The sequence below is a fragment of the Choloepus didactylus genome, chromosome 17, assembly GCF_015220235.1.
Source record: "Choloepus didactylus isolate mChoDid1 chromosome 17, mChoDid1.pri, whole genome shotgun sequence".
Taxonomy (NCBI): Eukaryota; Metazoa; Chordata; class Mammalia; order Pilosa; family Megalonychidae; genus Choloepus; species Choloepus didactylus.
The window spans coordinates 18,042,814-18,068,941 of record NC_051323.1 but is presented as its reverse complement, the minus strand read 5'-3'; the positions used below and the strand labels follow the sequence as shown (position 1 = coordinate 18,068,941).

The 26,128-nt window shown below is 39.7% G+C and overlaps 1 pseudogene; it reads left to right on the top strand.

Moving 5' to 3' along the window:
- Nucleotides 1–25,523, top strand: LOC119512850 (annotated as a pseudogene).
- The last annotated feature ends 605 nt before the right edge of the window (nucleotides 25,524–26,128 follow it).

Genomic DNA, 26,128 nt, shown 5'->3' with positions numbered 1-26,128 from the left:
ATGGGGGAAGGAGGGGGCCAATGCCTCCGAGGAAGGCGCAGACCCCGCAAGCACGCGCGGCGGCGAGGGAGGCGGCGACCACAGGATCAGGAGCTGCGGGAGCGGAGCGCCGAGCGCAGCGGCCGCGGTAGATTACCTTTCGGAAATATGGTTTCTGCCCTCCCTCTGGCTGAGAAACCTCTAGAAAAGTCGCCTCCCTGGGGACAGCCACGGCGGGCACGATGCCAGTGGCTCACGTGGTCCCGGAGCTGCCTCCCACCCAACGCCAACACTGCTAAAGCGGCCAGGCCCTCGCCCGCCGAGAGAACCAGCTCCTGCACCGGAAGCGTCTGGGCACCAACCCACGCAGCGCCCAGGATCCCGGCTCCTGCGCTTGCGCTCTTGTGCGGCGCGCGATGGCGTCGCAACGTCGGCTTCCTGAGGTGCTTGATTAGTAAAGGGGACCTGGGTGGCTGCAGTTCCGGCCTGAGCTGGCGGCTGTTTGTACAGGGTGACGGGTTGGTGCATGTGTCCTTTAGAATTCAAATAGTCCAGGGCATGGAATGAAAAGTTAAGTCCCATTTACCCTAGTCACTTGTGCGTTCTTCCAGATATTTTCCACCTGCTTACATACACAAAATTGTGTATTTAGTGTATATAAATATTTATTATAAAGTGTATGTCAACTCTATTTTTAGCCAGATAGCTTACAGTACATGTTCTACAGTGTAATTTGGACATAAATTTTCCCAGTCAACTCATACGTGCATCCATTCTACTTTTCTTAATGGACACATAAGCATTCCATTTATTATAACTACTATAGTTCAAAATATCATAATCTACTTAATCACCCCAGTATCGATGGAGATTTGTTTTCAGGTTTTTTACCTCTGTGGCAGAAAATACTGCAAGGTGAACATCCTTATTCATGCACCCGGTTATATATGAATTCATAGATGTAGATTTGCTGAAATGAAAGATATGTATACTTAAAAATTTGAAAGATACTGCTTAATTACCATACAAAAAAAGATTGTATCCCTCTACATTCCCAACGACAGTCAAATTTTTATCAGGTTCCTGCATATGCCAGGTATCACACTAGCAGTCTAGTGCATGAATTCACATTTTAACAAATATCAAAAAAATGACAGACATAAGTGGCGCTCAAACCCAAGATTTCCACACCTTTTCAGACACAGGGATTTGTACTCGTTAGAAAAACTCAAAATCCTGTGACAAGTGGAACAGGAAAAGTCAGCATTTCCTGTTCATAACAGTTCTGAAACTAAATTCCAGTTTAAATTGTAGATTATTATGACACTTAACCTGTTTCTAATTCTTTTCAATTTTCAGTTCCTAATTTCTGAAAATACCTTATGTAATACAGTTAGTAATTTTCATTACCATTTTAGAGGTGGGTAAACTGAAGCTCATAAAGATCACAGTTATTGAATGAATGAATGAATGAATGGTCACCAGCTATAATATTCCTAGGACAGATGTATTACAACCAACTTTAAATCAACAAGCATTTACAATTATGAAAATCAGCACATAATTAAGAATGGGTAAATGTTAGTAAATTGCTAGTTGTAAATAAAAAAAGACAGATGTTAGCACAGCTTAGTTTGCAAACTTAAAATTAGGCATATTCAAATTTGGTGCAAAATCATAAAGTACTCCTTCAGAATTTACAGAAGAAATCTCCGATAGGTGTATAGTGACCAGAAAAAGTGCAAATCGTACATCTGTAGATATGACAATATACAAAATATGATATAAATCTATCAGAAATTAGAAAAGCTGTGTTGACCTTCCAAATTGCTGAAAGACACAGGCTGTGCATGGGAACAAACTTAGTTATAGTTGGCACAAGAAAGAACAGACCTAGACAACACAGGATTTCCAGAAACTTTGGGAACTGGCAAAGTAGGTCTTTGAATGGGAGTGAGTCCAACTGGAGGTAGAAGAACTCCTTCATAAGGATATAATATGGTGAAATGGAAAATATAGGAGCAAGGGCTATTTGGAGCACCAAAAACTAAATCCCTGAAACCAACAAAATCTACTTGTGTCTTGCCCCAGGGCCCCAGGTACCACGTAGGAGGTCTGAGGGACTCCACTCTAATAAAAGCAAAAAATGACAATGGGAGAACAATGAAGAGCCTTGGGGTAGAAGGACTGGTTATGTTAAACCAAGACAAGTCTAAGTATCCTAAGGGGTACAAAATGCAGGCCCTGGGTCTCAGGGACAAGAAAGCCCCCTAACTAAAAGAACTAAGACTTTAGGTCAGGGTAGGACTTGATGCTGTTTCAGAGCGTTGGACTAATGTTCTTTAGGTTCTTCCTCCTACATTTAAGATTTATTTTAGAGGTTAGGATGATGCTGCGCCTGTAAGCTAGAGTGAAATGACTGGATCTATGGAGAGAAAAATCATAATAGGGGCTGGGAACATGAAGACAAACAATGATATTAAGGGCTTGCTTAAAAAGAATTGTGTGTTGGAACTTAAAATGTTAATAGGGAAGAGGGGGGGGCAAGATGGCGGACTGGTGAGCTGTATGTTTTAGTTACTCCTCCAGGAAAGTAGGTAGAAAGCCAGGAACTGCGTGGACTAGACACCACACAGCAATCTGACTTTGGGCATACTTCATACAACACTCATGAAAACGTGGAACTGCTGAGATCAGCGAAATCTGTAAGTTTTTTGTGGCCAGGAGACCCGCAAACCCCTGCCAGGCTCAGTCCCGTGGGAGGAGGGGCTGTCAGCTCCCGGAAGGAGAAGGGAGAACGGCAGTGGCAGCCCTTATCGGAAACTCATTCTACTAATCCAAACTCCAACCATAGATAGACTGAGACCAGACACCAGAGAATCTGAGAGCAGCCAGCCCAGCAGAGAGGAGACAGGCATAGAAAAAAACAACACGAAAAACTCCAAAATAAAAGCGGAGGATTTTTGGAGTTCTGGTGAACATACAAAGGGGAAGGGCAGAGCTCAGGCCCTGAGGCTCATATGCAAACCCCAAAGAAAAGCTGATCTCTCTGCCCTGTGGACCTTTCCTTAATGGCCCTAATTGCTTTGTCTCTTAGCATTTCAATAACCCATTAGATCTCTGAGGAGGGCCCTTTTTTTTTAATCCTTTTTTCTTTTTCTAAAACAATTACTCTAAGAAGCCCAATACAGAAAGCTTCAAAGACTTGCAATTTGGGCAGGTCAAGACAAGAGCAGAACTAAGAGAGCTCTGAGACAAAAGGCAATAATCCAGTGGCTGAGAAAATTCACTAAACACCACAACTTCCCAAGAAAAGGGGGGTGTCTGCTCACAGCCATCATCCTGGTGGACAGGAAACACTCCTGCTCGTCGCCAGCCCCATAGCCCAGAGCTGCCCCAGACAACCCAGTGTGACGAAAGCGCTTCAAGTAACAAGCACACACCACAAAACTGGGTGTGGACATTAGCCTCCCTGCAAACTCAGCTGATTGTCCCAGAGTTGGGAAGGTGGAGCAGTGTGAATTAACAAAGCCCCATTCAGCCATCATTTCAGCAGACTGGGAGCCTCCCTACACAGCCCAGCAGCCCAGAACTGCCCTGGGGGGATGGCACTCACCTGTGACATAGCACAGTCATCCCTCAACAGAGGACCAAGGGGTGCACGGCCTGGAAGAGGGGCCCACTTGCAAGTCTCAGGAGCTATAAGCCAATACCAAGGATTTGTGGGTCAGTGGCAGAGACAAACTGTGGCAGGACTGAACTGAAGGATTAGACTATTGCAGCAGCTTTAAAACTCTAGGATCACCAGGGAGATTTGATTATTAGAGCCACCTCCCCCTCCCTGACTGCCCAGAAACACGCCCCATATACAGGGCAGGCAACACCAATTACACACACAAGCTTGGTACACCAATTGGACCACACAAGACTCACTCCCCCACTCACCAAAAAGGCTAAGCAGGGGAGAACTGGCTTGTGGAGAACAGGTGGCTCATGGACGCCACCTGCTGGTTAGTTAGAGAAAGTGTACTCCACAAAGCTGTAGATCTGATAAATTAGAGATAAGGACTTCAATTGGTCTACAGATCCTAAAAGAACCCTATCAAGTTCAGCAAATGCCAAGAGGCCAAAAACAACAGAAAATTATAAAGCATATGAAAAAAACAGACGATATGGATAACCCAAGCCCAAGAACCCAAATCAAAAGATCAGTAGAGACACAGCACCTAGAGCAGCTACTCAAAGAACTAAAGATGAACAATGAGACCATAGTACGGGATACAAAGGATATCAAGAAGATCCTAGAAGAGCAGAAAGAAGACATTGCAAGACTAAATAAAAAAATGGATGATCTTATGGAAATTAAAGAAACTGTTGACCAAATTAAAAAGATTCTGGACACTCATAGTACAAGACTAGAGGAAGTTGAACAACGAATCAGTGACCTGGAAGATGACAGAATGGAAAATGAAAGCATAAAAGAAAGAATGGGGAAAAAAATTGAAAAAATCGAAATGGACCTCAGGGATATGATAGATAATATGAAACATCCGAATATAAGACTCATTGGTGTTCCAGAAGGGGAAGAAAAGGGTAAAGGTCTAGGAACAGTATTCAAAGAAATTGTTGGGGAAAACTTCCCAAATCTTCTAAACAACATAAATACACAAATCATAAATGCTCAGTGAACTCCAAATAGAATAAATCCAAATAAACCCACTCCGAGACATATTCTGATCACACTGTCAAACACGGAAGAGAAGGAGCAAGTTCTGAAAGCAGCAAGAGAAAAGCAATTCACCACAAACAAAGGAAACAGCATAAGACTAAGTAGTGACTACTCAGCAGCCACCATAGAGGCGAGAAGGCAGTGGCACGATATATTTAAAATTCTGAGTGAAAAAAATTTCCAGCCAAGAATACTTTATCCAGCAAAGCTCTCCTTCAAATTTAAGGCTGAGCTTAAATTTTTCACAGCCAAACAAATGCTGAGAGAATTTGCTAACAAGAGACCTGCCCTACTGGAGATACCAAAGGGAGCCCTACAGACAGAGAAACAAAGAAAGGACAGAGAGACTTGCAGAAAGGTTCAGTACTAAAGAGATTCGGTATGGGTACAATAAAGGATATTAATAGAGAGAGGGGAAAAGTATGACAAACATAAACCAAAGGATAAGATGGCTGATTCAAGAAAAACCTTCACGGTTATAACGTTGAATGTAAATGGTTTAAACTCCCCAATTAAAAGATATAGATTTGCAGAATGGATCAAAAAAAATGAACCATCAATATGTTGCATACAAGAGACTCATCTTAGACACAGGGACACAAAGAAACTGAAAGTGAAAGGATGGAAAAAAATATTTCATGCAACCTACAGCCAAAAGAAAGCAGGTATAGCAATATTAATCTCAGATAAAATAGACTTTAAAGGCAGGGATGTTTTGAGAGACAAAGAAGGCCACTACATACTAATAAAAGGGGAAATTCAACAAGAAGAAATAACAATCGTAAATGTCTATGCACCCAATCAAGGTGCCACAAAATACATGAGAGAAACACTGGCAAAACTAAAGGAAGCAATTGATGTTTCCACAATAATTGTGGGAGACTTCAACACATCACTCTCTCCTATAGATAGATCAACCAGACAGAAGACCAATAAGGAAATTGAAAACCTAAACAATCTGATAAATGAATTAGATTTAACAGACATATACAGGACATTACATCCCAAATCACCAGGATACACATACTTTTCTAGTGCTCATGGAACTTTCTCCAGAATAGATCATATGCTGGGACATAAAACAAGCCTCAATAAATTTAAAAAGATTGAACTTATTCACAGCACATTCTCTGACCACAATGGAATACAATTAGAAGTCAATAACCATCAGAGACTTTGAAAATTCACAAATACCTGGAGGTTAAACAACACACTCCTAAACAATCAGTGGGTTAACGAAGAAATAGCAAGAGAAATTGCTAAATATATAGAGACGAATGAAAATGAGAACACAACATACCAAAACCTATGGGATTCAGCAAAAGCAGTGCTAAGGGGGAAATTTATAGCACTAAACGCATATATTAAAAAGGAAGAAAGAGCCAAAATCAAAGAACTAATGGATCAACTGAAGAAGCTAGAAAATGAACAGCAAACCAATCCTAAACCAAGTACAAGAAAAGAAATAACAAGGATTAAAGCAGAAATAAATGACATAGAGAACAAAAAAACAATGGAGAGGATAAATATCATCAAAAGTTGGTTCTTTGAGAAGATCAACAAGATTGACAAGCCCCTAGCTAGACTGACAAAATAAAAAAGAGAGAAGACCCATATAAACAAAATAATGAATGAGAAAGGTGACATAACTGCAGATCCTGAAGAAATTAAAAAAATTATAAGAGGATACTATGAACAACTGTATGGCAACAAACTGGATAATGTAGAGGAAATGGACAATTTCCTGGAAACATATGAACAACCTAGACTGACCAGAGAAGAAATAGAAGACCTCAACCAACCCATCACAAGCAAAGAGATCCAATCAGTCATCAAAAATCTTCCCACAAATAAATGCCCAGGGCCAGATGGCTTCACAGGGGAATTCTACCAAACTTTCCAGAAAGAACTGACACCAATTTTACTCAAACTCTTTCAAAGCATTGAAGAAAATGGAACACTACCTAACTCATTTTATGAAGCTAACATCAATCTAATACCAAAACCAGGCAAAGATGCTACAAAAAAGGAAAACTACCGGCCAATCTCCCTAATGAATATAGATGCAAAAATCCTCAACAAAATACTTGCAAATCAAATCCAAAGACACATTAAAAAAATCATATACCATGACCAAGTGGGGTTCATTCCAGGCATGCAACGATGGTTTAACATAAGAAAATCAATCAATGTATTACAACACATTAACAAGTCAAAAGGGAAAAATCAATTGATCATTTCAATAGATGCTGAAAAAGCATTTGACAAAATCCAACATCCGTTTTTGATAAAAACACTTCAAAAGGTAGGAATTGAAGGAAATTTCCTCAACATGATAAAGAGCATATATGAAAAACCCACAGCCAGCATAGTACTCAATGGTGAGAGACTGAAAGCCTTCCCTCTAAGATCAGGAACAAGACAAGGATGCCCGCTGTCACCACTGTTATTCAACATTGTGCTGGAAGTGCTAGCCAGGACAATCCGGCAAGACAAAGAAATAAAAGGCATCCAAATTGGAAAAGAAGAAGTAAAACTGTCATTGTTTGCAGATGATATGATCTTATATCTAGAAAACCCTGAGAAATCGACGATTCAGCTACTAGAGCTAATAAACAAATTTAGCAAAGTAGCGGGATACAAGGTTAATGCACATAAGTCAGTAATGTTTCTATATGCTAGAAATGAACAAAGTGACGAGACACTCAAGAAAAAGATACCATTTTCAATAGCAACTAAAAAAATCAAGTACCTAGGAATCAACTTAACCAAAGATGTAAAAGACCTATACAAAGAAAACTACATAACTCTACTAAAAGAAATAGAAGGAGACCTTAAAAGATGGAAAAATATTCCATGTTCATGGATAGGAAGGCTAAATGTCATTAAGATGTCAATTCTACCCAAACTCATCTACAGATTCAATGCAATCCCAATCAAAATTCCAACAACCTACTTTGCAGACTTGGAAAAGCTAGTTATCAAATTTATTTGGAAAGGGAAGATGCCTCGAATTGCTAAAGACACTCTAAAAAAGAAAAACGAAGTGGGAGGACTTACAGTCCCTGACTTTGAAGGTTATTATAAAGCCACAGTTGTCAAAACAGCATGGTACTGGCACAAAGATAGACATATAGATCAATGGAATCAAATTGAGAATTCGGAGATAGACCCTCAGATCTATGACCGACTGATCTTTGATAAGGCCCCCAGAGTCACTGAACTGAGTCATAATGGTCTTTTCAAAAATGGGGCTGGGAGAGTTGGATATCCATATCCAAAAGAATGAAAGAGGACCCCTACCTCACCCTCTACACAAAAATTAACTCAAAATGGACCAAAGATCTCAATATAAAAGAAAGTACCATAAAACTCCTAGAAGATAATGTAGGAAAACATCTTCAAGACCTTGTATTAGGCGGCCACTTCCTAGACTTTACACCCAAAGCACAGGCAACAAAAGACAAAATAGATAAATGGGAACTCCTCAAGCTTAGAAGTTTCTGCACCTCAAAGGAATTTCTCAAAAAGGTAAAGAGGCAGCCAACTCAATGGGAAAAAAAGTTTTGGAAATCATGTATCTGACAAAAGACTGATATCTTGCATATATAAAGAAATCCTACAACTCAATGACAATAGTACAGACACCCCAATTATAAAATGGGCAAAAGATATGAAAAGACAGTTCTCTGAAGAGGAAATACAAATGGCCAAGAAACACATGAAAAAATGTTCAGCTTCACTAGCTATTAGAGAGATGCAAATTAAGACCACAATGAGATACCATCTAACACCGATTAGAATGGCTGCCATTAAACAAACAGGAAACTACAAATGCTGGAGGGGATGTGGAGAAATTGGAACTCTCATTCATTGTTGGTGGGACTGCATAATGGTTCAGCCACTCTGGAAGTCAGTCTGGCAGTTCCTTAGAAAACTAGATAGAGTTACCATTCGATCCAGCGATTGCACTTCTCGGTATATACCCGGAAGGTCGGAAAGCAGTGACACGAACAGATATCTGCACGCCAATGTTCATAGCAGCATTATTCACAATTGCCAAGAGATGGAAACAACCCAAATGTCCTTCAACAGATGAGTGGATAAATAAAATGTGGTATATACACACGATGGAATACTACACGGCTGTAAGAAGGAACAATCTCGTGAAACATATGACAACATGGATGAACCTTGAAGACATAATGCTGAGCAAAATAAGCCAGGCACAAAAGGAGAAATATTATATGCTACCACTAATGTGAACTTTGAAAAATGTAAAACAAATGGTTTATAATGTAGAATGTAGGGGAACTAGCAATAGAGAGCAATTAAGGAAGGGGGAACAATAATCCAAGAACAGATAAGCTATTTAACGTTCTGGGGATGCCCAGGAATGACTATGGTGTGTTAATTTCTGATGGATATAGTAGGAACAAGTTCACAGAAATGTTGCTATATTAGGTAACTTTCTTGGGGTAAAGTAGGAACATGTTGGAAGTTAAGCAGTTATCTTAGGTTAGTTGTCTTTTACTCCCTTGTTATGGTCTCTTTGAAATGTTCTTTTATTGTATGTTTGTTTTCTTTTTAACTTTTTTTTCATACAGTTGATTTAAAAAAGAAGGGAAAGTTAAAAAAAAAAGAAAAACAAGGAAAAAAAGATGTAGAGCCCCCTTGAGGAGCCTGTGGAGAATGCAGGGGTATTGGCCTACCCCACCTCGATGGTTGCTAACCTGACCACAGATATAGGGGACTGGTGGTTTGATGGGTTGAGCCCTCTACCATAGGTTTTACCCTTGGGAAGACGGTTGCTGCAAAGGATAGGCTAGGTCTCCCTATGGTTGTGCCTAAGAGCCTCCTCCCGAATGCCTCTTTGTTGCTCAGATGTGGCCCTCTCTCTCTAGCTAAGCCAACTTGAAAGGTGAAATCACTGCCCTCCCCCCTACGTGGGATCAGACACCCAGGGGAGTGAATCTCCCTGGCAACGTGGAATATGACTCCCGGGGAGGAATGTAGACCCGGCATCGTGGGACGGAGAACATCTTCTTGACCAAAAGGGGGATATGAAAGGAAATGAAATAAGCTTCAGTGGCAGAGAGATTCCAAAACGAGCCGAGAGACCACTCTGGTGGGCACTCTTACGCACACTTTAGACAACCCTTTTTAGGTTCTAAAGAATTGGGGTAGCTGGTGGTGGATACCTTAAACTATCAAACTACAACCCAGAACCCATGAATCTCGAAGACAGTTGTATAAAAATGTAGCTTATGAGAGGTGACAATGGGATTGGGAAAGCCATAAGGACCAAACTCCACTTTGTCTAGTTTATGGATGGATGTGTAGAAAAGTAGGGGAAGGAAACAAACAGACAAAGGTACCCAGTGTTCTTTTTTACTTCAATTGCTCTTTTTCACTCTAATTATTATTCTTATTATTTTTGTGTGTGTGCTAATGAAGGTGTCAGGGATTGATTTAGGTGATGAATGTACAACTATGTAATGGTACTGTAAACAATCGAAAGTACAATTTGTTTTGTATGACTGCGTGGTATGTGAATAGATCTCAATAAAATGATGATTAAAAAAAAAACAAAAAAAAAATGCTGCTCTCAGATAGAGAGCAGGAGCCATTATCATTTTCTTCTTTTCTGCTGGCTCCCACCTGCTTTCTTCCTCTAATAAATCTTAAACTTTATACTTAAAAAAAAAAAAAAAAAAAAAAGAAGGGAAAGTTAAAAAAAAAAAAAGAAAAACAAGGAAAAAAAGATGTAGTGCCCCCTTGAGGAGCCTGTGGAGAATGCAGGGGTATTGGCCTACCCCACCTCGATGGTTGCTAACCTGACCACAGATATAGGGGACTGGTGGTTTGATGGGTTGAGCCCTCTACCATAGGTTTTACCCTTGGGAAGACAGTTGCTGCAAAGGATAGGCTAGGTCTCCCTATGGTTGTGCCTAAGAGCCTCCTCCCGAATGCCTCTTTGTTGCTCAGATGTGGCCCTCTCTCTCTAGCTAAGCCAACTTGAAAGGTGAAATCACTGCCCTCCCCCCTACGTGGGATCAGACACCCACGGGAGTGAATCTCCCTGGCAACGTGAAATATGACTCCCGGGGAGGAATGTAGACCCGGCATCGTGGGACGGAGAACATCTTCTTGACCAAAAGGGGGATGTGAAAGGAAATGAAATAAGCTTCAGTAGCAGAGAGATTCCAAAAGGAGCCAAGAGGTCACTCTGGTGGGCACTCTTACGCACACTTTAGCCAACCCTTTTTAGGTTCTAAAGAATTGGGGTAGCTGGTGGTGGATACCTTAAACTATCAAACTACAACCCAGAACCCATGAATCTCAAAGACAATTGTATAAAAATGTAGCTTATGAGGGTTGACAATGGGATTGGGAAAGCCATAAGGACCACACTCCACTTTGTCTAGTTTATGGATGGATGAGTAGAAAAATAGGGGAAGGAAACAAACAAACAGACAAAGGTACCCAGTGTTCTTTTTTACTTCAGTTGCTCTTTTTCACTTTAATTATTATTCTTGTTATTTTTGTGTGTGTGCTAATGAAGGTGTCAGGGATTGATTTAGGTGATGAATGTACAACTATGTAATGGTACTGTGAACAATCGAAAGTGCGATTTGTTTTGTATGACTGCGTGGTATGTGAATATATCTCAATAAAATGAAGATTAAAAAAAATGTTAGTAGGTAAAGATTTTACTGCTGCCAGAATTAGTTCTACCCTTCGCCACAATGTTACACCACCTGTCCTAACCTGTGTTAGCTCTGGTTTCCCTTGATTTCTGTGGAAAAATGGAAAAAAAAACAGAGACAGATACAGGTACGCCTTGTAGAAATTTAGTATATGTTGTTAATCTCACAGTACTTACTGGTATCATGGAAGTAAGCCACCCAAGGTATAAAGCGGAGGTCAAGGCAATACTTTTCAGAATTTCTTCCCAGATTAACGTAACTCCCCATTCCTAAAACAAATCATGTCTCATGATCATAGAAGCATCATCAGAAGAGAGGAAAAATAGGCCTACACATAAAATAATTGTCTTTACAGGTCCGATCCATGAACTTATCGTCTTGTGGGCTCTGGCATCTTGTATGAACATCAGCTACTCAACAGCACTAGAAAAGTTCCCAGAGAAATCTAGGTATTTCTATAACCTTACCATGAAGAAAAATGATTAGATCCATAGATTTCTTCCCCCAAAAATAGCCAGTTCCATGTAGAAATCATTAGCAACCCAGCCCTAGCTTACTTATGACAGTCATAAGAGAAATGAGTCAGAAAAGCAGTAATGAAGGGAATAAAGACAAAGGCAAGGCAGGCCAAGTAGGGCTGACTGCACACCTGTTCCTTATACCTGGGTACACTGTGTAACTCACCAAAATTCCTTTTTCACAGATACCTTTAAAAGCCTTTCCAAAAAATCTTTCATGTCAAGTTAGTTCAAGATGCTTCATAATAAACAATCATCAGGAAAAAAACATGCAACATGTTTTACAATGTTGGATTCCTTAAAAAAATACATTGATAAACCACAGCTAACTAGCATACTTAATGGTGAAAGACTGAAAGCTATCTGCCTAAGAACAGGAAGAAGTCAAGGGTTCTCAGTTTTACCACTGATCTTCAACATTTTACTGGAAGTTCTAGCCAGAGCAATGAGGAGGAAAAAAAAAAAAGAAATAGAAGTCAGCCAAACTGGAAGGGAAGAAGTAAAGTTATCAGATGACATGATCCTACATATATAAACTCACAAATAATCTACAAGAGAGCTAATGGATCTAACAAATAAACTCAGCAAAGTGGTGGGATACAAGATCAACACACAAAAAGAGTGGTATTTCTACACACCAGCAATGAACAATCCAAAAAGAAAATCCAGAGAACAACTCTTTTCACAATAGCAACAAAACAAATAAAATATCTGGGAATCAATTTAACCAAAGATGTAAAGGACTTGCACACATAAAATACAAATTATTGCAAAAATGGAAAGGACAATCACCAAATTCATATGGAAGGAAGAGGGGCCCTAAATAGCCAAAGCCATCTTGAAAAAGAAGAACAAAGTTGGAGGACTAACATGTCCCAATTTCAAAACTTATTACAAAGTTAGAGTAACTAAAACAGTATGGTGCTGCCACATGGACACATAAATAGACTAATGGAATAGAAATGAGGGTTCAGAAATAAGCCTCATATTTGGTTGATGCATTGTACACTTATTCCAAAGTTTCTGGGAATCCCAACAGGAGGGCATAAAATTCATAATTATGCCCTATTTCCTTTTTGTCTTGGCCCCCACATACATACCTTCTTCAGAGACATGCCTGTTTCATTTCCAATTATATCCCCAAACTCTTAGTGATTTCAATTATTGAGGAAAACCTATATTGTTGCCAAAAAAGGTAGCACTTCTGGGTTTTATTAAGCAGTGGTGGCCAAATAAATGCTGCCCAGATAGAGAGGTAATTATGAGGTAAAATTTATACTCAGGCATTTTCAAATGACCTACTATTTTGTACATTTCCAGGCAATGCATGACATTCAGTATATTCTGATTCAGAAATTGATATCGTTGCTTGCTCTATGCTTGAATTTGTAGTTTGGGTAGTTCAGATGTAAAGGTTTTAGAAAGTTTAGAACTCTCTGTGTCGCACACTTTGGTGCATGTGCACTGTTACGGAATGGAGAAAAAAATCAAAAAAAAATTGAAATGGATCTCAGGGATATGAGAGATAAAATAAAACGTCCAAACTTAAGACTCATTGGTGTCCCAGAAGGAGAAGAGAAGGGTAAAGGTCTAGAAAGAGTATTCAAAGAAATGGTTGGGGAAAACTTCCCCAACCTTATACACAATATAAATACACAAAGCATGAATGCCCAGTGAACTCCAAATAGAATAAATCCAAATAAACCCACTCTAAGACATATTCTGATCAGACTCTCAAAAACTGAAGAGAAGGAGCAAGTTCTGAAAGCAGCAAGAGGAATGCAATTCACCACATACAAAGGAAACAACATAAGACTAAGTTGTGACTACTCAGTGGCAACCATGGAGGCGAGAAGTCAGTGGCATGACATATTTAAAATTCTGAGAGAGTAAAATTTCCATCCAAGAATACTTTATCCAGCAAAACTCTCCTTCAAATTTGAGGGAGAGCTTAAATTTTTCACAGACAAAAAAATGCTGAGAGAGTTTGCCAATAAAAGACCTGCCCTACTTCAGATACTAAAGAGAGCCCTACCGACAGAGAAACAAAAAAAGGAGAAAGAGATATAGAGAATTTTAACAGACATATATATACCTTACATCCCAAATCACCAGGACACTCATTTTTCCCTAGTGATCATGGATCTTTCTCCAGAAGGGTCCATAAGCTGGGACATAAAAGAAGCCACAGTAAATTAAAAAAAAAAAAAAAAATTGAATATACTCAAACACGTTCTCCAACCACAATGGAATACAAATAGAAGTCAATAATTTTTGAACTGTAACTCCACTATTTACTTACTACATGATATTAAATACACAAATTCTAATGACAAATCAGTGGTTTGGAACTCAACATAAAATATGTAATTTTAGACAACTATATAAAGGTGGGGGACTGGAGGAGTATAGGAACATAGTTTATGTGTCCTATTGAAATGAAGGTGGTATCAAAGAAAAACAAGATTGTTATGGATTTAAGAGGTTAATTTTAAGCCCCACAGTAAACACAAAGAAATTATCAGAGAATATAACCATAGAGATGAAAAGTAGAGTATGGGTTAAGAGAAATGGGGGAAGGGGCAATGGGGAGTTAAGAAATGAGTGTAGGGTCACGGGTTTGAGGAGAAGGGAAATTTCTAGTAATGGATGGTGGTAAAGAGCATTACAACATTCTAAATGTCATTAATCCCACTAATGGAAGGCTGGGGAGGGGGTGGAATGGGAAGATTTAGGTTGTATATATGTTTCCACAATTGGGAAAAAAAAAAAAAAAAAAGACAGTCTAAATAGATGACAATTGATTGCCAAGGATGAGCCTGGATGGGATTGGGGGATGGAGGACAGGGGGCTCAAAGGGACACAGTTGAGACATAAGGAAAAGGAAGTATAGAATGTAAGTTTTGTATCATTGTTGAATCTCTTGTACTTCTTAGCTGCACTTAATGGGATCGCATAAAAGAATGCTCTTATTCATGGGAAGTGTATACGTGAATTATAGTGTTTGTTCAAGGGTGTGTGCAGCTAGCTCTCATATGTTCAGAAGACAGAGCAATAGATGATGGATGATAGATAAGGAGGGAAAGAAATAGTGATGTGACAGCATGTTAAAGTTGGCGGATTGGGCTAAAGGGGGAGATGGGTCAGGGTATGATGGAATTCTGTGTATGGGGTTAGTATTGTTTTTGCAACTGTTCCTATAACTTTGAATTTATTTCAAAATTTAAAAAAAGGGAAAAAAAAGTAGATACTCAAACAGATATTTGTAAACTAATGTTCAGAGTGGCATTATTCACATTAGCCAAAAGTGGAAGCAACCCAAGTCCCTATCCACAGAAGAGTGTATGAACAAAATGTGGTATATACATACAATGGCATATTCTTCAGCTGTGAAAAGGGATGAAGTTGTGATACATACTACAAAATGCATGAACCTTGAAGCCATGATACTAAGTGAAATCTGCCACACACAAGGACAGATATTGTATTAGATCACTTCTATGAAATAATTAGAATATGCAAATTTATAGAGATAGAAAATAGATTACTGATGACCAGGGGCCGGGGACTGTGAAACGTGGAGTTATGTTTAATGGGTATAGAATTTCTGGGAAAATTTTGTTATAGGCATATGATGTTGGGAGCACACATCATGAATACAATTAATATCACTGAATTGTATACTTGAAAGTGGTTAAAATGGGAAACTTTTTGTTATATATGTTATCACAGTAAAAATTAACAAAAAATACATTGACAAAGGAAAAACATATAGATGAACACAGAGTTGACAAGAGCATTTAAAATCATTTTATATATCCTACAAACATACCAAGGAATGACATAAAGGAGATAATGTGACATAAAACAAAATGAGAAAAATACATTTGAGTATTCTTTTTAGTTCACAGAATCCATGGCAGTTGCCAAACTAGCTAAATTTAAAAATATTGGTTTGCCAGAGGCAGTAGCCTCTTAAAGAACATCAACTAGATATGTCCCCTTTGCTCATAAAGTTGACACCCCTTTTCAACATAAACAGCTTATGGTGGTCACTGCCTACACATCCCTGAAGATCAGAAAAGTGATTAAACTACAGGAAGGAGTAGCAACACACAAGATGGAATTTAACAAAGGATTATGAATATTGAATTTTTATATAATTATCTTTTCCTTGGTTGCCAGGGTATTAGAATAGCTAGAAGGAAAGAACTGAAATGGTGGAACTGTAACCCATAGCATCACTTGAAAATTGTTCTATAGCTACTTGTTAAATTGTAATTTGAAACCTATACCTTTGTGTATATATGTTAGATTTCACCATAAGGAAATGACTGAAAGTATGGTACTATAACTCATAAACACTTTAGAAATATCCTATATATCTACTAGTTAAATCATACTTTGAAAGATATTACCTTTTTCTGTATGTATGTTATAGTTCATATTAAGGAAATAAATGAAACTGTGGAATTGTAACCTATAATATTCTTTGAAATTTGCTCTCTAACTACTTGTTAAGTTGCACTTGGAAAGTTATCACCTTTATGTATATATGTTATGTTCTACAATAAAAAAAATCATAAAAAAAAAAGGAACAGCAACCAGATGCAGCCCCTGTTCTAGTTTACTAATGCTGCCAGAATGCAAAACACCAGAGATGGATTGGCTTTTATACAAGGGGGTTTATTTGGTTACACAGTTAACAGTCTTAAGGACATAAAGTGTCCAAGGTAACACATCAGCAATTGGGTACCTTCACTGGAGGATGGCCAATGGCATCCAGAAAAACTCTGTTAACTGGGAAGGCACGTGGCTGGTGTCTGCTACAAGTTCTGGTTTCAAAATAGCTTTCTCCCAGAACATTCCTCTCTAGGCTGCAGCTCCTCTTCAGAATGTCACTCTCGATTGCTCTTGGGGCATTTGTCCTCTCTTAGCTTCTCTGGAGCAAGAGTCTGCTTTCGACTGCCGTCTTCAAACTGTCTCTCATCTGTAGCTTCTGTGCATTCTTCAAAGTGTCTCTCTTGGCTGTAGCTCCTCTTCAAAACATCACTCACAGCTGCACTGAGTTCCTTCTGTTATGTCAGCTCATTTATATGGCTCCACTGATCAACTTAGACCCACCCCGAATGGGCGGGACAACACTTCCATGGAAATTATCCAATCAGAGTCATCACCCACAGCTGCGTGGGGCACATTCCAAAGAAATGCTCAAAGAATTATAATCTAATCAACACTGATAACATCTGCCCACACAAGATTACATCAAAGATAATGGCGTTTGGGGGACACAATATATTCAAACTGGCACAGCCTCCTTCCCCATATTGTCAACAGCCCTTTTCAATATGAACAAATTACTGGGCTCACTGCCTAGACACCTCTGAAGACGGAGAAAGAGATTAAGTGAGAGGAAGGGGTAGCAACAAACAAGATAAGATTTAACAAAGGTCTATGAATACTGAAACTTTATAAAATTATATACACATATATTTAGATGCTGGGGTGTTGGAATAGCTGGAAGAAGGGAAATGACATGGTGGAACTGCAGCCTATAACATCCTTTGAAATTTGCACTCTAGCTACTCGTGCTTTCAAAGTCTTCAACCTTTCTGTATATAACCTGTGTTGCATAATAAGGAAAGAACTGAAACTGTGGAACTGTAACCCATACCAGTTTTTGAAATTACCTATATAACTGCTTGTTGAGTTATACATTGAAAGTTAACACCTTTCTGTACGTATGCTATATTTTACAATACTGGAAACAGCTGAACTTGTGGAATGGTGACCCATGACATTCTTTGAAGTTTGTTTTCTAACTACTGTTAAATCGTATTTTGAAAGTTATCACTGTTATGTATATATGGCAAAGTTCACAATGAAGAAATTTATTTAAAAAAATACTGGTTTGTCTAAGTTCTGTTAACAGAAAAATAGTGGAACATTTACACCACGAGGGTGAAGTATGTAGATTTGTTTTTTACAGAAACAAGCAAACCCCTGTGAATACTTTTCTCCTGTGCCTCTTCACCTTGCTGGGTCCCTATTTCCCACTAATGTTCTCTTCTTTCTCTTCTCCTCTTCATGTTGCCTGGCCTTACACCCAAGTACAGCAGACAGAGAATCCTAGAGGCCTAACATTCCATGGTAGCTCTTTGTAAGAGGGAGGAGGCTACAGTAACTGCCACACCGGGAACATTTATAAGAAAGGATGGGAAAAGTACCCCAAATGCCTCTGTTGTATAAAAGATGGGACGGAAGGATGCCTGGCTGATCCCAGGAGCCAGAGTTAGAAAATCACAGATAAAAGAATGGCGACCAAAGGCCAGAAGAGGGAGGATTTGCAGTCATCTTTCTCCTAGCTCTCTGGTGTCTGCTTCTCATGGGGAGAATCCATTTAGTAAAGCACCAAGCTTTCGATGAAGACCCCTGCTGCTGGAAATTAATATGAAGTAATAACGTCCTTGAACATAAGAATGCAAGATCAAGGCTTGCCTCAGAAACAATGCCTAAAGATGAAGGGAAATAAAAGGAAGGCAGAAGAGAGATGGAAGTCCAAGCCGGCCCAGCCCAACCCAGCTAAAGGATGGGGGGATCCAAGAAGATACCGGCAGAGAAGAACCTGGGACCACATTATTCCCGGCAGGATACACTCACCAAACTTCACTGCACTCATCAACCCATTTCAAAAAAAGCCTTGTAATCCCCTCCTTTGGTCTTTAAAATCTGCAGTAAGTTCATTTGTCAGACAGACTGATATGGTTTCAGAATTATTATTATTGCTCTACCTAAGCTGCCCCCCTTTTTCCTCCCTAAGAATAACTATTGAACTATATATAAAATGTAATTAACCACTGGCTAACTATATTAATGAACATTTACAAGAAATATTGAGCTGATTTTCCTAGCCTAAGAACCTGGGGAAAACTGGGAAAGCCATTTTGTCTTGTTGGATTTCACCTGCACCCGGCTCAGCCATGGAGGTGCTGTTAAAGCTCTCCTACCCTCCACCCAATCCCATCTTCTTGCAGGGGATTTGAACTCCCTATTGGCTATCATATACCTTTAAATTGCCTGCTTGTGACCTCATTCTCCCACCAAACCCCCCACCATCTGGTAGAATCTTGGGGTTTCCATGGAGATGTCTGTAAATAAATTCAGATCATCGCACGTGACCAGTGGCCAGTGCCCTTCCTACTGGACACGTGCTCTCTTTGGCTTCAGCCAGTCATTCCCCGTCTAGCATCGTCTCTTCAACCCTTGTCACCACAGTGGTGTTTCCTCTTCTCTGACCATGTCAGGTAAGGAAAGAAACTGTTTAAAATGTTTTTCCATCAGATTTACTTTCCCCTAAATTTAATAGTAGAGAGAAAATAGTGTGGAATACTGGGAGGAAATATTGAACTGGAAATCTGGAGATGTAATTTCAGTTTGGATTTGACATTTACTAGCCATGTAGTTTTGTACAAGTAATTGAATCTCGGAATCCATGTCCTTGTGTGTTATTTTAAGATATTAGATTGGTTGATCTCTTTGGTCCCTTCATTTTCTAATATTGAGATTTAAAGGGCACACAAATAGAAAACGAAATGAAAGAGTGTTTCAACAGAAACAGAAGACCTAAGCGATGTTGAAAATTGGCAATTTATACTGAGGAAAGCTGTTTCATCTCGCATGGTCTCTACTAATATTCCAAGTGTAGAATTTCAAATTTGTGCTATTTCCAAAAGTAACATTCACATGTTGTGGAGTTTCCCATCTGAACCAGGTGAAAAGTGAAAACAGGGAGAGAGAATAGACAGAACTGGGCTCTAAGGAGGCAGATATGCCAGTCCCTGTTGGTTCAAGACTGTTTTCATCAAGCACAAGACAACAGAAATCAAGAGGGAGATGAAAATGCAAGAATGAAGGAGATAGAGAATGTTTTGCCAGTTCTCAAGGAAAAAAGGTAGTTAGGGTGGAATGTTGAAGGAGGACCAAAGATTTAACACTGAAGCAGAAAGCATAAGTGAAATCTACTCAGAGCTGAGAAAAGTGAAGTTGTTTTCAACAAATGCTTAATTATCACCAGAAAAAGTAGCTTATCAGAATAACCACACTCAGTTTTTTCTTGACTTTTTAAAAAATCAGTTATTTTTAATGGCCTCTTTGAACACAGATGGCACTTGACAGATTTCAATATAAACACTTTGGAAGTATGTTTTAGAAATGATGCTGGGTATAAAAAAGAAACTGACAAAATGGTTATCTAAGGAGAGGTGCAGAGAACAGTTTACAGTGCATGTTTCTAATTTGATTTTGATTTTCAAACAATAATGATGTTTTACCTTTTAAAAATAAAATTAAGTTGAAAAAAGTGATGCCTACTCATTCACATCAGGACAAATTCCCAGTTAAAGATTACTTTTCATTTTTACAGTAATTAAATGGAGAGCGTACTTGCCAACAGTCATCAGGTTTTTAGACCTTAACTACCTAAGAAGAAAAAGTCAAGCCCCCAGGTTTTTAATTCCACATTTATCTAAAGCAATTTCATGGAGGTTTTTGGGCTTTCCTTACATTGAAATTCAAAAAAAAAAAAAAAATAGGTCTAGCAGTAATGATTGTTTTTTAGGATTTGGGTATAACATTTTCCTGGATGTTGAAGATGATTATAATCTAGGTTTCATGGGTGAACAGAAAAACCTACAAGATAATTATTAAGTGCCCTCTTCTGCTTGTTATGTGCCTATATTAAATTGAAATATCAATTTCTTTTAGGATGAATATCCTTTTTACTAGCTTGGCAAGTGATTGTCAGAGAAACATGTATGAGCATGATAATGGAATTCCTTGACATTTGTCATTTTGCTCTCTATTTTGTACCTGTTTTTACTAAAATATTTGTCTACATAGACTGTGGCTACCTATACATTCAAATTTACTTCATTTTGCAATTTGTATTTTTCTTTGTATGTACTAATTAGAAATTCATTCAGAATCGTCTTCTGTGGTAGGCTGCTCTGGCTTGACAGTAATCACTAAAACAGAGTACAGTAGTAATGTTCATTTTCATAATATTGCATATATGGTAAAGAAATTCATTATTGGTAAATTTATTATGTTTTGATCCTTGCTACATACCTCAGTTTTCATTAATATCTATGTATTTCTTTTTAGTTCTGTGACATGGTTTTCATTATTAATATGTCATGTCTATCTTTCCAGAACTTATTTTATCTTCCTCCATGTAAATCATACATAATATATCACCTTTAATCATTCATGAATTGTTATTATTACTATTATAACCACTTAATAGATGAGGAACCAGAAGCTCAAAGAGATTAAATAACTTTTTTCTTTCAAAAAACATTTTTGAGACACTCCCTTTCAGGTAGTCATTTTGACTCAGAAGCAGAAGGGAAACCTGAAAAGAGTTTACCAACTAGACTGGGTTATTTATGAATTCTAGGAAATGTCATGTAAATTGCACAAGCAAAACGAGACATGGAAGATTACAATGGCAAGAGTTGTACTCTTTGCAAATGAACCCAAAGCATGCCTTTGTTAGAAGCTCTGTCTCTCCCAGTTTCTGACAGTGTACTGCTCAGAGAAAGAGTCCGTTAAGGCAGTCATGATGGCTAGGTCCTATAATCTCGTAATGCTGCAAACATACAGGAGAACTTGAACAAGTCATCCCACCTCAGTGTCTCTCAGTTTCCTCACTCATAAAATAAATGTTAAGACAGAAGTTCTCTGATGACTTTCTAGTTCTAGAGAACTTCAAATCCAGGAAACAGTGTATGGGTCAACATTGATGCAGGCTCAAGGGGAAGAAAAGGCAGGGAGATTACTTCTAGCCAGAGAACAATGTATGAACCAGACTACTTGGATCTTCTGCAAGGCTGGGCCCAAGTTGGGGGCACAGGCAGGTAATACAGAAAAGTACCCAACTGCTCCAGTACTTACTACCATCATAAACAGTTTGATATTTGGTATCTCAATGAGTACTGGTTTAAGAGGCTTTCTGATTTCAACCTTAAGATTATTGTTCCTCAAATACAATGAAAGTTTATCAATCTCAGTGATTTTTCATCTCCTTCTTTTTTCTTACAGAAGATTTCCAAAAACCATCTTTGCTTGGAACTCCAAATTCTCTGCAGCTCTCTCTTCCTGTGGTGAGCAACGCAGCTCCCCCAACAGGAAGTGTCTGCAACTTCTCCAGGGTCTCTGCACCAGCCGTCAGCTCGGCATGGCTACTGCCATCAGCCTCTGGCACCTCTTCCCAACCACTCGTGGCTAGTGCCTACTTTAACCAACATTCTAGCACAACCATGCTGTCTGGAGTTTCTGGACAGAGCCAGATCTCCACTTTAGCTGCTTCCTATCCAGGTATCTTTGAATGGAAGAACACAGGAAGCACTGAAAAGAAGTCATCTTCCCTCAGTGACTTCACTGTCACTCTCACGGCTGTTTCTTCCATGCCTATATCAGCCAAATATGATAACATTTCAGACACCAATACCATGATCCCTCTACATCCATCACTGTCTGCCAGCCTTCTTCAGGGAATACCATCTCAGATTCTAAATCAAGCAAATGCCCTGTCACTTCCCTACCAGGAAGGGAGCCAGATATACTACCATAATCAAGGCACACTGGGGACCCTACTCTCTGGAGAGCTTGGCTCCTGCCTGCAGACCTATGGCTCTGTGTCATACACAGGAGGCAGAGCTTCTGCCTCTCAACAAAAAAAGGTGATAGTGCTAAAGGAGGTTCAACCCACAAATGACCTACCACCTGCCTCAACCTCCGGAATTTATTTCTCTATGTCTGCTCAACCCATCACAGAAGCAAATTTCTAAGGTGAGTACAATGAGCAAGGAGGGAGAGGAATAAGCTCAGCATTCAGCAGGGAGGTCAGATCTGCAGCAGGAAAATGGAGCCCACATCCATGTAGAATTTAAAGCCTGAGACTTTAACTGCTACCCTGGCTAAGTGCTCTCCAATGTTTTCAGACTCTGTGTACCTAAAGAACACCTAACATAGGTGGCACACTGTAATGGCCTCTTATGCTACGTGTTACAGAAACTCAAGACCATGCTGAGGGATACTACATTTTTCACTTCTCTAGATGATCATGCCCCTTGCATCACCACACTATAATTAACTCCCTTTCATGATCCATCACTTTAGTCTCTTTGAGAAGGCATTTCAGAAAACTTACAGCCATTGTGTCATTTTAACTTTCCGTCACTTCCTTAATGTACACCAGGATTTAAGATCTTGTGTTCGGAGATACTGTCCAAAGCAAGCAGGCTCAAAATCTGTCCTTGCTATACATTCTAGGAGAAAGAGCTCCACTCCGTCTCCTAGTCCATGGGGTGAAGTGTTGTTATTCTTAGAAGAGTGGAGACAATTGAAAGGTCCCTATAAGAGGACGCTAGGCTTTATAAAATATTTCATAATTTTTCAATCACATTCCCACTATTTATTTGACTTATAATGATCCTATGATATACACAGAAAGCCATGAAGCAATGACATCAAATGATCACTCATCAAAACCAGAACAGCCTACTTACTAATGCATGGTCCTGTCCATGGTGCTTAAAATAAGCTTGTAGAAATGCCTTGCCGGTTGTTGGTGTCTAGGGGGAGCGTCGCAATTACCAGGACCTGACTTCTTTGATTCCTTTGTAGTAATGGAAACTTACTTGAGGATGGAGACTTCCCTGGGATTACAACTTCCAAGTCAGACATTTTGCCTGCCACAAACTCCAGAATCTCCAAGTCCTGCAGTAGCAGAAATATCCAGATACTTGAAAGTAACCCACCATCTGAGCTTGGAGACATTTCAGTGACAGCTCCAGTCCAGAATTCTGGTAATCTCCTTGTGTTGCCTCCAGCTCCAAGCCAGGAACAAACAGAGAATAAGAATTTGGGTGAGATTAAAACCAAGCTTTCAAAGCCTCTGGATGCCTAGCAGATCACAATAGAAAACCAAGATCCTCCACTCCTCCCTTTAGAAAGCCCCGATATTCATCAGCTTCTAGCCTGCATTGATCCCCTCAGCCCAGAGGTGCAGTCTTGTTCTGAAAATGCTAGTCTGAGAAAGCACAGCATGCATCTTGAGGACCAAGAGACATTTGATAATGGGATGGAGTCTAGCACTGGTCTTGCAGATACTGCTACACTGGTGGAGACTGTTCACCTCCCCCAGATCTTGAATTCTTTGAAAGACCTTGATCAATCTAAAGGTCCCAAGGCAACCAAAGCCAAAGATACAAAAGCCATCAAAGCAAATCAAGTGCAGGAAAAGTCAAGCATGATAAATGGTCCCTCTGAGCAACCCAAGAAGAACAAACACAAAGGGTCTGTCCCTATCAGTGGTGCTCCCAAGGCCAAAATCCAGCCAAAGAACCCAGAATGCCTGTTAGAGGAAGAAGTGTTTCTTTGCAATGCTGCAGCCAGTGACAAGGCTCTTACTGCCAAGACTTCTAACAGCAAACCTCACAAAATGACATCCGGCAGAATCAGCAAAACTAAGGGCCATTGGCAGCAAAAGACCAAAATGTCCAGAGAAACTAACTCCAAGAAGGCTGAAGAGAGTAAGCATTCAGTCAATAAAGTTAAGGGAGAAAAAAAACCAACCGTTTCCAAGATGAAGCGGAAGAAAAATCAACCTGAGCTTAGCCAAGAGAACTTTAAAAAGTCTTGAAGCTGCCTGGGCATGCACATGCTGGAATCTCTGCAACTGTTTCATGCACTGGGGAAGAAGAGTCATAAGAAAACTAGATTTCCTTCTTCCCAGACCCTGGGACACTCAACACCAAAGACCACCGGCCACCCCCAGCTATCAAACCACATGAGGGAAAAGTTCCTGAGAAAACTCAAGTCAAAGCCCAGAAAGCAGAAGGCAGTGCTGAGAAAGAGTGTTCCTCTCCATCCCAATACGAGCGGCCACCTCCTGGGAAGGTCAAGTTGGTACCTTTGCCTTTTCTGACCATAGACAAGCCTCCAACTCGACCTGTTCCTCGGAGGCCACAGTCTCTGGCCTCACGTCGGCTTTCTGTAGCTCACCATGCCCAGCCTGTTTCTACCAGTTCAGCACAACCTACTGCCATCAATCCATCACAGCCAACTCCTGTCAGTGCATCCCGGGCAGGCTCTGCCTCACCAGCTCAGCCAATTTCAACCAACCCAACCCGGCCAGGTTTGAACAACCCTAACCAGCCTAGTGTTCCTTGGTCTGCTGCTTCGAGGCCTGCACCCTACAAAACATCTTCTTGCACTTCTTTCCAACAGGACCCTGTTCCCACTGCTGGGACCAAACTCCAGTCACCACCCAAGTCTCAAAACCAGTTTCTACTCTAAGACTTCTCCTCTCAACCAATTCCGTGGAGGAAGCCCAATGTTCCTGAGCCGGTGATGTCAAAGCCCATCGCAAAAGAGCAGAGTCCGGAGTGTGAGGCCATGAAGAGGAAGGCTCAAAACGAGTGCGAGAATGCTGCCAAATACACTTCTTTGGAGAAAGCACAGTTTTTCATTGAGAGAGAGAAAGATATGGAAATTGCTCAATACTACGACTATACAATATAATAGGAGCTACTAGGATTTTTGGTGTACCAGCTTGTGTATCAGCTGTTTTTCCCTGTAGATAGATAGAGAGACACAGATTTCCCTATTTATTGATATATTTTTAAAACTTAATAAAATTGAACAAAGAATATAATAGTATTAATAGATGAGTAATAAAGAGGCCTTTCGAGTTTTGAGATGCTCTTAACTGGTGTTTTCCTTTGGTTGGGTTGGGATTGTGGGTGCATTAGAAAGAAGGGAGGAAAAGCTAGATGGGAGATTGGGGGAAATGGGATAAGAATTGAGGAAATAGTAGGGGACCTGGTCTGGAAAAAGGGAAGAAATTGTATGGTCTTATAAAAAGAAGTGGGGGTGGGTGAAATGGCAGAGGTAAGAAGCAGGATCTGAGGATAGGTTAAAAGAAGAAAATTTGGATAAAGTTGAAGATTGCAGAAGATGAGTGAGGATTGACCAGGGTAAATATAAAAAATCTCTCATGGAGGCTGGTCTTATCATCTCATTGTCTACCAGATGAGTATTTTAGAAATGAGAGGATTCAGGACACACCTCCAGCAGTTTGGGTTGCCTCAGACCTGCGTTATTATAGCTGGGGAAAATGAATCCAT